At 31.9% G+C, this 12,006-nt stretch overlaps 1 protein-coding gene across 43 annotated transcripts in view; it reads left to right on the top strand.

Moving 5' to 3' along the window:
- The window catches only part of RIMS2 (regulating synaptic membrane exocytosis 2), a 591,823-nt gene that overhangs the window by 419,673 nt on the left and 160,144 nt on the right, over nt 1-12,006 (top strand). The gene's annotated exons all lie outside the window — the stretch shown is intronic.

A 12,006-nucleotide genomic window follows, 5' to 3' on the forward strand; every position in this document is an offset into this window, starting at 1 on the left:
CTTTATATCTATAATGAAAAACATTGTAATATAAAAGGGTTGGCGTGAAGAATAAATAGGTTTCATACGGTAAGTTGGCATGAATAATGCTACCTTGAAGATAATTGCTAAGGGGATTTAAATTAGATTACAATTTAACTAAAGAGAAGGATGTTATTTGGCAGATGATAGTTTCTTTTTATTAGCCTATATGAAGGCTTCAGGGGATGGAGTATGGGACATGAGAGTAAGGATAAGGAAGGGAACTAATAGTGGGAAAGGCAAAGTTTAATGGAAAGCAAAATGATAAGTAAAATGATTAGATCATTAATTATGTAACATAACTGATGGGGAAATCATAGTTATAGATTATAAGGTCATGAAGAATGTGAAGGAGGTTGGTAAGCTATTTTAGAGTAAAGGAATGAGAATCAGAAGGAATCTCTAAAAAGAAGATTAAAGATTAAAAATAACCCCCCCCCAAAAAAGGCCAAAGAGAAGATGATGTAGTTAGAAAGGAAAAAGGGAAATGTTAAAAGGAAGGAATGTTGGGGCAAAAAAAGAATTTAGTAAATTGAGAAGTGTGTGTGCGTGTGTGTGTGTGTGTGTGTGTGAGAGAGAGAGAGAGAGAGAGAGACAAGAGGAGAAAGAGTCCTTTCATGACTAAGTATTTCAGATCTTAAGTTTTGGAAAACAGACCAGTCTCAGGCATCTACTACTTATATGACCTTGTACAAATTTTCTAATAATAAAATTGTGAAAATAGTCTTATTACATACAGTTTTACTGATTAAGGGACATAATCATAATACATGCAAAGCTTTTAGCACAATTCCCAGCATGTGCAAAGTATTACTATTGTTAAGATCTTAACTGTTCAGGAACATTGGTATTAAGTTCTAGAATACAAGCTTTTAACCATGTACTCTTAAAAGCTTTGTTAGAGTTTATTTTCTATGCTTTGATCAAGTGAAACTAAACACTATTGAAAAAAATTAAAACCTAAACAGAAATCTGATCAGGGTAACCTGGCAGGGAGAGTATTGACAACAGAGTGGCACCAGGGAACTTTTTACAGTGACAGAAATACTCTGTATCTTGATTGTGTCAAGGTTGTATGACTATATACATTTGTCAAATGTCATAGAACTTTGCACCTAAATAGTGTGGATTTTAACTTATGTAATATGCCTCCATAAATCTGACTTTAAAAATAACTGAAGGGACACCTGGGTGGCTCAGCCATTGAGCATCTGCCTTTGGCCCAGGGCATGATCCTGCTTCTCCCTCTGCCTGTGTCTCTCTGTGTCTTTCATGAATAAATGAATAAAATAAAACAATAAAAATAAAAAATAAAAATAACTGAAAATACACAAAGTTTAAATGAATTTTTTACTACATTACCCCAATAGTACTAAATATGCTAATAGAAAATTTTATTTGCTCTGACACATCCCAAGCAATTAAAAGCCAAGTCCCATTCCCAAGTAGTTCAGGGGGCATGGAAATAATGGATGGAGTTAGCCTATAGCTTTGTAACACAGAGAGAAAAGATCACTATAGTAGTTGAGCTAGCAAACAAAGGAAGTCCTAAAGCTCTGAATCTAAACCAATGGTCAAGAAACCAAGAAAGAGCAAGAAAAGTGTTTAGGATTGACAGTTGCAAGAACAGGCAAGACATTAGCAAGGAGATTCTGGATATTCTGGATATTCTTTGATAATAACTATAAGAAGAACAGATATGAGAAATAATGTTAAATTGTTTTAGACAAACTGAACTTTAGGTACTGATGGGTATCCATCTGGGGATGGCTAGGAGACCATTAGAATGTGAATCCTAAGCTTACAGGAGAGGTAGGAGCTGAAGGTAGGTGCCTTCAGCAGTCAACATTTTGGATAATTAAGTCACTGTGGTATAAATTATTTTAACCATAACTGAGTTTAGTTGTAAGTAAAATGCCAAAATCCATGCTCTTAACCTCAGGAAATGGAGTCTTTACCTGTTACAAGGTAGAGGGTGTAGAAATGTTAAAGCCAAGAAGCTGGGACATGCATGGTGAACACCGTAAGAGAACAATGCTAGATGGCTAGAAAAAGGAGAAAAGGAAGAGAGGAATTCAGAAGGGGAGATTTAATGTCAAAAGAGACAACCTCATTCTAGTTTGCAGTTGTATTTAGGATCTTTGGTGTAACTAGTATCCCCATGTGGGTATTTGAAAGCCTTGTCTCTAGGTTGGGCTGGTCTCTCCTGCTAGGTGTCATCTATCTTTTTCTGAGAGTGATCCTACCTTTGTTTTATTCCTCTTCTCAGTATTGCCAGAAGCATTTCAGGAGATGTCCTTTTCGGGAAACATTTAGGATGCGTTCCTTTGAATTCTGAGGGAATATTAAACTGCAGGACACTAGTCACTATGTAAGGTTATTCTAATTCCCTTCACTGATAACAATTACCATGAGTATCTATGGAAAAGGTTAAACAGCTTGATATCCATTAAAATCTTTATATTTAAATAGTTCCTTTTCTCATTGTAAATAATTACGCCCAATTTAGATTATCCTGATTTGATGAAAAGTATTTATTTTGCCTACATGGATAAAATTCTATGACAACATGGATTACCTTATATAACTAAAATTAAAATGTACTTTTTTCCCCTTTTATTCACACTACAGCTGCATAAGGTTCACTCATTTTATCCCAGTTGATAACTCAAATGTATAATCATTTTCTAGGATGATCGCCAGGGATATATGGAGGAGATTACTATTACACATCTTTTCTCTATTTGTTCTTACATTGGAAGCTTATGTCACATTTGGAATTTACAATGTTAGTTTTATTTTTGTAATTTTAAAAATTTCAATATTAAAAATTTTCTTTTTCTCTATTCAATTTAATTTTCCAAGCACAATTTTACTGTTTTACTTGACTTGCCTTTTGTTTGCAACATGTTATCTCTAAAGGAGATATGAGGATTTTACAACTTTTATGCATACCATCATTAAAAATATGAAGTAAAATATTATATCTAACAACTGTCGTTTATTTTACTCTTGGAAATTTAGCTGTCTTTATTTCAGTCCTTTCTCCATTTATTAATAATCCTGTTATGATTCTGCTATTCTTGGAGGAGGAACAAAGCAAAGTTCATTATTTCACACTTTCATTATGGTTTGGGGGACAAGATCACAAGTGTTTGAATCCTTTTGGGAATCTCTACTTTGTAACAGAATTCTACTTTGAATAATTTATCACACCTTATTTGACTCTTTATTGGCTTGATTTAGAAGGTAAAAGATATCTTTGTTACCTTCAAAAACATTTATGTTATCATTGTAATGCCATTGTTAATACAGTTTATTTTTTTAAATTTTTATTTAAATTCTAGTTAGTTAACATACAGTTAGTTAACATACATACATTTCAGGTGTTCAATATACTAATTCAACACTTTCATAGCTGTTGCTCATCACAGCAAGGGCATTCCTTAATCCCCATCACCTATTTCACCCCCTCCCCCACTTCCCTTCTGGTAATCTTCCATTTGTTCTCTGTAGTTAAGAGTCTGTTTCTTGGTCTCCTTTCTTCTCTTTCTTTTTTCCCCCCTTTGTTCATTTATTTTGTTTCTTAAATTCCACATATGAGTGAAATCATGTGGTATTTGTCTTTCTCTGACTTATTTCACTTAGCATAATACTCTGTAGCTCCATCCATGTTTTTGCAAATGGCAAGATTTTATTTTTTTTTTATGGCTGAGTAATATTCTATTATATATATGGTAATATTCTATTATGTATTATTATATGTGGTAATATTCTATATATATAGTAATATTCTATTTTATATATATATAGATCTTGTTTATCCATTCATCAGATGGATGCTTAGGCTGTTTCCATAATTTCACTATTGTAGGTAATGCTGCTATAAACTTTGGGGTTCATGTATCCCTTTGAATTAGTATTTTTGTATTCTTTGGGTAAATATCTAGTAATACAATTGCTGGATCATAGGGTATTCTATTTTTAACTTTTGAGGAATCTCCATACTGTTTTCCGAAGTGGCTGCACCAGTTTACAATTCACTTTGCAATTCCACCAATAGTGCACAAGGGTTCTTTTTTCTCTACTACCTCGCCAGCACCTGTTGTTTCTTGCATTTTTTATTTTAGCCATTCTGACAGGTGTGAGGTGATACCTCATTGTAGTTTTGATTTGTATTTCCCTGATAATGAGTGATATTGAACATCTTTTCACATGTCTGCTGCCCATCTGTATGTCTTCTTTAAAGAAATGTCTATTCATGTCTTCTGCCCATTTTTTGATTGGATTACTGGGTTTTGGGGTTTTGAGTTTAATAAGTTCTTTGTTTTTTCAATACTCTTTATCAGATATGTCATTTGCAAATATCTTCTCCCATTCCGTAGGTTGCCTTTTAGTTTTGTTGATTGTTTCCTTCACTGTGCAGAAGCTTTTTAGAATAAATAAGCTCTCATAGGAGTTTCAGAAATGCTGAAATGAAAACTAAAGAAGTAATCAGTATGAACAATAGCAAATATCACAAAAAATGATTTGGGGGAGAGTTATGTTGTTTGGGTTTCCATTTTTATTAGTTACATACCTTTAGGAATTATCATTATCATTTCTTTTCTATACAATCTTTGTGAGATGGTTAGAATTCTTTATGTAGGAAAAAACTGACAGACTAAACACAATTTCATAAACAAAAATAATTGAAAATCCCAAATTTCACCATGTGTTTGGAATCATACCATGACTATTTTTAAAAAGAATTTTTAAAATTCTGGGTGGTTTAGTCGGTTGAGCGTCTGCCTTGGGCTGGTGTCATGATCCTGGGGTCCTGGGATCAAGTCCCACATCCCCTCAGCGGGAAGCCTGCGTCTCCTTCTCCCTCTCCCTCTGCCTGCCACTCTGCCTACTTGTGCTTTCTCTCTCTCTCTCTCTCTCTTTCTCTGTCAAATAAATAAAATATTTTTAAAAAAGAATTTAGGATATTAATAATAAGGCTAAGTACAAGTTAGAATGCAGCGATCTGGGAAGCCCGGGTGGCTCAGCGGTTTAGCACCGCATACCACCCAGGGGCGTGATCCTGGAGTCCCGGGATGGAGTCCCACGAGAGGCTCCCTGCATGGAGCCTCCTTGTGTCTCTGCCTCTCTCTCTCTCTCAAGAATAAATAAATAAAATCTTTTTTAAAAAATGCAGAGATCTCAATTTTAAAGTAAGTAGGCAAATTTAGATAAGTTTTTAATTAGAGCACAAAAAATATACTGAGTTTCCAATATTCAAAGAAAAAAATATATGGGTCTCTTTCCTAGGATAGGCCTTATTGCAGTTTTTGTATGATGGACATTTTTATCTTTTTATGTCTTAACATTCTCAACATTTCTAAATATACTTAAATTTCTATTTCTAAATTAACATAAATGTAAAGTTACATTTAAATTTCTTCATGATGTTCCTCTCAAACCTTCTGTGATATGCATAATAGTGTTATAGTTGAAATGGCTATGTCAGTTAGGCCCCAGATATGAGACACAGTGATCTTTCATAGTATGTCATGCCCAAACATAAGAAGATGGGGACAAGTCATATACACAGAGCAGTAATATGTACTAACTCTGTGGATCATCTCTTCCTCAAAGTAGATTTTACCATCAGGAAAAAGGTGGAAGATTCCAAAGTGCTTAACACATATGGGGAATAGGTTATTAATAACTCAATGAATCTGACTCATGTTTTATCAGTGGTTATTGGACTTTCTGCTAAAAGCAAATTTAATAATAACCATCATATTCCTTCTCTGAGGGACTTGTATCTGAAAATTTAGTTTATCCTGTAAGCTATGTCTCGTTTTTTCAAAGATACAGGAATTGTGACTAAAGGTTAAAAATAACTAAGTTATTAGAAAGTTACTAATATTTTCTTTTTTTTCTTTTAAACATGTCACTCACTGTATACAGAAGGGAAAAAAGTATACAGTAAAACAATTACACTTCAGCTAGTCTAAAAGACCCTCCTAGCCTCCTAGATTAGAACTTCCTTATGATTCTTTTTGCTGGGCAAATCCTCTGGTTTAAAGAGCTTTTCAAAACACTTTGTGTCTATCTCTGTGTCTCTCCCAGCCAGGCTCATTCTTAAGATATCTGTTTCTCTCTCCTCCCTCCCTCTTTTCCTTATCTTTCTCCTTCCCTCTCTTCATTTCATTTCTGTTCCTGTCTCTGTATACACACACACACACACACACACACACACAACACACACACACAGAATAAAGTAAAATTTAATACATGCCATAGCAGGGCAAACAGCATAGGTATTTCTAGACTATACTATTTATATTAATGAAATAGATATGATAATATAAAAGAACACACACTTAAACAGTATTTGGCCTCAAAATTAACCAACCAAATAGTTTTATAGCGCAAGGAATCATAAATAATATCTGGTCCAGAACTATTCATTTTACAGATGGTGAATTTTATGGCCAAACGAGTAAATGAGGTGCTTACACTTATAAGACTTGTGAAATCAAGACTTGAACGCAAGTCTTGTCTAATCTTTTAAACCAGTGCTATTTTGTAGATTTTGTTCACTCCTATGTATCATAAATATGCCCATAACCCTAAATCTGGACAGTTTCAAAGTCCCATCGGCTCTGTGATGGTTATGTGCACTGCAGTCTCCATGCACAGAACCCTGACTTTCTGCTATAGGCCAAACAATTTTAAATATTAAAGATAAAACCTAAATTGGTGCTAAAATCCAAGACTTCTGAATGATAAAATCTCAGTGAGTCTGTCTACTGAATTTAGATGTTAAAAACAGATATACTCTGTTTCCTTAAATCACTAGGTCACTCCTAATGACATATGTCCTAAAGTAGTTTAAATATCAGTTTTCTTTTGTCTATAGGGAAAAGAGTCTAGGAAATTTGCTATAGCATCTCCTTTGAAGTATTATTTAATTAATATAGCAGAGAATTAAGAGAGAAACAGCAGATAGATACACACAGTAACAACCTAGAGATCTAAAATAGGTTGTCAAGGTTTATAACATAATTTAAAAGCCTATGAGCTTCAAGGTAGTACAATAGTTTTGTAAATTTCTAGAGCCTTTAGGTTTCAGTTAATTCCATCATTCACTTAGGCACAATTGGAGCTCAGTCTTCCTACAGTCCTAGGAAATTAAATCAATTAAATTGATTTTTTACTAGTCTTTCCTAGGAGCAAAGAAAAGATCATTTTATAAGCAAACACATTATAAACCAAATCAAATTATATTTTCTTTCACTCCCGATGTGTTAGCTCCTAGTAACCACAGTAGAAACATCCTCAAAATTGATTGATTTGGAAATAAGTATTCCTCAAAATTTGTGAGATAGATGATGGGGATTAAGGAGTACACTTGTGATGAGCACCATGTGATGTATGGAAGTGCTGAATCACTATACTGTGCACCTGAAACGAATATTAAACTGTATGTTAACTAATTTAAATAATTTAAATAAAACTTAAAGAAAAAGATTAAATTTGTTTACACTTAAACAATGCTAAATAATGCTAAAAGAAAGGAAGAGAGAGAAAGAGAAAATGTTTCCCTTTGCCCCAGGACAAAAGCAAAAATAATCTGGCACATAATGTATAATTTTTAGCTCAATATTTATTTACATGCTTTTTAAATTTAACTTTCTCCAATGTTTGTTATTCTCTGCATTGCATCTATTTAAACAAATAATTTAGCTAACGAAAGTGTACTTTTTATGAGTTTCTAATATATATTAAAATTTTAGTATAAAAAAATCAAAGTTTCTTAAGTAATTATGAAGAAATCATTTTAAAGTAACTTCAAAAAATTTTATTGCATAGTTTCTGAAGTCCTACATTTGAAAAACCCAATAAGGAAAATTTTAAAACATGCCAGGTCACTTTTTTGTTTTAATATTCGTAAAAATTGAAAAGATCTGCACTTTATCGCGTTTGGAATTATTTCTCGTTATATACCATTTTCAATCAATATACCCAAATGCTTTTATTTAACAAATAAATATATATCCCATAGGTAAATTAAGCAATGAACAGTTGTGTATTTGCATTTTAAAAATTATTCAGCATTTATTTCCAAAGCACTTTTATCACATCATGACAAAAACACAGGTTTTCAAGCCAAATAATTTATTCTTTTTCACAAAAACACTATGTTTTGTGTTTTTTAAAGTAATATTTTTCTTTTGTATAGTGCCTTTGTGGGCATTTTATAAACTATATATAAACCCAAATAAGAAAACAGTAGCACTTAATTTCAATAACCAGCGATAACTACTAGCGTTCTAGAATATAAATCTTAATTTTTCCCCTCTCTTTGTGTTTTGTATAGGTTATGTGTGTACATATATTTTTATGAACATATATGTAGTTTTTTTAAATTACAGTTTATAAACTATAGTACATTACCATTTAATCTGTTTTATAATTACTAATTATAATATCTTTATTTTACATTATTATATGTGAATGCACATGCACATTGTATGCATTATTTTTCATGGGTGCATCATAATATTCTGTAGATACACTGCAAGTGCAGCTTACTAACCCCTATCGTTGGACATTTAGTTTCTTTCCCTAGGCCTTTACAATTTTCAAACAATGTAGTAATAAATATACTTGCAGGTACATCTTGCACATTGATTTCTTTAGGAATAATCCTGAGAAGTGAAATTTCCGGTTCAAACATATGACCATTGTAAAACCTTTTGATACACAGTATCAAATATGTTGTATTTTTAAGCAGTTTTCTTTTTATCACAGGTACTTTGGAAAACATTCATATAAATGACCATCAATTTTTTGTCAAAAGCTGTCAGTTACTGTCATCGGCAAAACAAATTTTTTCACGGTTAACAGATATTGAAAGACAGTTAAAGTATTCAATAAAGTCAAGGGCAATATTTTCTTTTGAATTGCTTGGCCTTTGAAAATAAAATAACAACCTAACAAAACATTACATTTCTCTTTTATTTTATACATTTTTATTTATTCGTATTTATCTCATTATGTCTTATGTAGTCATTTTAACAATTTCTATTCTTACTCCTCTGATTAGTGAAAGACATTAATAAGTTGCTTTTATAGTCTATCCTACTGAAACTAGAAAATAAACATAAGCTACCGTGCTTTCTCCTGTGTAATTGTTGCCTCAAAGTGGGCAAATAGCTGCATACACTGATTATACCTTTTTCTTTATTGCATTTTATTTGCTATGTGCATACATGCTGATTTTAGCATTTAAAGATTATGTGAATTTGGCCCTTTTAGCTTTGTTCACTTGGAATATATTAATTCTGTCACTGTCATTGTTATTGTCTGTAATCTTGTTCCTCTTCCACTTTGTATTTTCTTGGAAGAAAAGTTTGTAAACTAGGATTCAGTAGGATAGTTCCCAAAAGTAATTTTTTTTCTTTCCTTGATGGTTTGGCAAAATATACTTAATTTTAAAAATATACTTCTACTATATGCATGAGGAATATACTTCTTTAACTTCAATCAGAAAAAAGTGTCTCAGATAATATTTTGTTTTATGCTCAGATTACATTTATTATATCCCTGTGTATTTTATGAAAATCAATTAGATTTGTTAAAGCTACACTTTATCCATATTGTTATCAAGTATTTGGGGAGCTTCGACAGAAGACAGTTTTGTATTTCCTATGATGAATCTCTTTACCAGTAGGATACTTTTCTCTCTAAGAATATTGTTGTTTGTGAACTGTTTTCTTTATGAGAATAGGCTGATAAAAATGTAGAAAAGGAATGGAAGACTTCGTAGATGCCAAATAGTTTTGGAGAGAGGAATGTCTGGTTACTGTGTGTCCTAAGGATTAACCTCCTAGGAAAATTTGAAGTTACAAATTAAAAGTATATTTACCCAAGTTTGTTGACTGTATATACAGTAAGGTGGTTACCTGACATTTCATTAGTTAAGCCTCTAATAAAGAATCTTTCCATTAGAGTCTGTCTATAGATGGTAATTGAGTCTGTAGATGAGAGATGTGTTTGAGATTGGAATTTAGTTGATAATGTGTTAAAACAATTATATCACTCTATTTTCGTCTTTGTTTACTTATAGCAAATACAAATTAATATTCTTCTTAAGCCACCCCCCAGTGACCTGTTAAATATAAATGATGTTCCATAAACCTGATTCTACAAAATCTTTAACCATTACTAAGGAGAAGGGCTCCTTTTCAAAGCAATACTAAATATGCTTTTTAAAAACAATGCTTTAATGCAGGAGTCATCAAACCATGGCCCACAGACCAAATCAGGCCCTCTGTCGGTTTTGTAAATAAGGTTTCAATAGAACAATGACACTCATTTGTGTATGCGTTGTCTATACCTGCTTTTGTGTTATAATGGCAGAGTTGTGGTAGAAAATATATGGTTTGCAAAGCCTAAAATACTTATTAACGGCCCTTTACAGAACAAGTTTGTCAACCCCTGCCGGTATATATATCACATTACTACCTGGTAATTAAAAAGAATTTGATGTAGCTTTATAGGAGGCTGATGTCCAAAAAATAGTCTAAATATTAGAAAATGCCATATATATGTATGTATGTGTATATATCTATATGTATGTATATATTTATATATGTATATATAAAATGTGCTTAAACTTGTCTATTGGTGCTATTCATATTAATATACGATCTTGCCACTATGATATCAAAATGAAACTTTTTAAAAGAACTTCCCACTCAATTTAGCTAATATTCTTTAAGTACACGCAGTTGTTTTGATACAGGGATGACTTTTTTGTTCCCTCACCCTTGGAGAAAATAAACATTTACCTGAGAGAATATCCCTTGGTTAACAAACAATTCCAAAATTGTATTTTAATAGACTAATAGACATTTATACTTGACTGCATTTTACATTCATATCATGGAGGTACTCATTTGTTTTTATATATCATCAACTTATATTAATATGATACTTATTTTTCTATTTTATTATTTGGCACCGATTTAATCAAATCATTATTAAAACAAGACTCTTCAAAGGAACAAATTGCCTCACTTTATTGAATAGTTGATTTAATTTTGTTGCTATACTTAGAGGTCATGTAATATAGACTATACATTCTTTTATTTAGGATTTTATTACTCCTTTTTGAAGTCTTTTCTTTTTATACTTTATTTTAAATAAATTGATTTTTACTTAAAATTTGTTACCAACAAGAATTATCTGATATACAATGAAATTTTTTTCAGGATAAGCATTAAAATACTTATTTTTGAATGGCACACTTTTGTCTAGGGATCTTTACTGCAGTATTCAGGTTATGATGTTAAGCAAGGGGCATATATATATATATGTTTACATTCCTCCCCATACTCAGTGGTTATAAATTTACATAACAACAACTTATAGATAGCCCAGTAAGGTATGATTATTTTTCCCAGTTTGTAGATTTGTAGTATACAACTAAGATTTTGTTTTTCCATTATGTGTATTTAGGAGAAATGGAGTTTTCCTATAAAATCCTTCAATAAAAGTCATAAATATACCTTAAAAACACTTTTTCATGTTTGCAAAGATTTGCTAACTGAATTTAGTTTTTGTTCTAACCAAAGGTTTTAAAGACCCACTTGGTATTTATAATTGATGTGTTGGGAGGTAGGACCTGTTACAGAGTATTAGTCACATTTTGTAATAGGCTTACCATCTCAATTTCTCACCTCCTTACATTTTTTCTTTTCTGAGATGATTTCAGTTACACTTTATGCCTTTACTGGCATAGTATGTTCTCAGGAGTATTATTTTAATTGCCTCTTTCTTGGTGCTAGATCTAGAAAATTCAAGTTCAACCATAAGTAAGCTGGGGCAACCTGCTTTAAAACGTGGGCTAATTTTATGATAATAGTTTCTAAACACAATTGTAAAATTCATTTGAAACCAGTTAGACTTACAGCTGTTTTCAGCAAATAAATCAAATCCTGA

Source organism: Canis lupus, chromosome 13, assembly GCF_011100685.1.
Source record: "Canis lupus familiaris isolate Mischka breed German Shepherd chromosome 13, alternate assembly UU_Cfam_GSD_1.0, whole genome shotgun sequence".
Taxonomy (NCBI): Eukaryota; Metazoa; Chordata; class Mammalia; order Carnivora; family Canidae; genus Canis; species Canis lupus.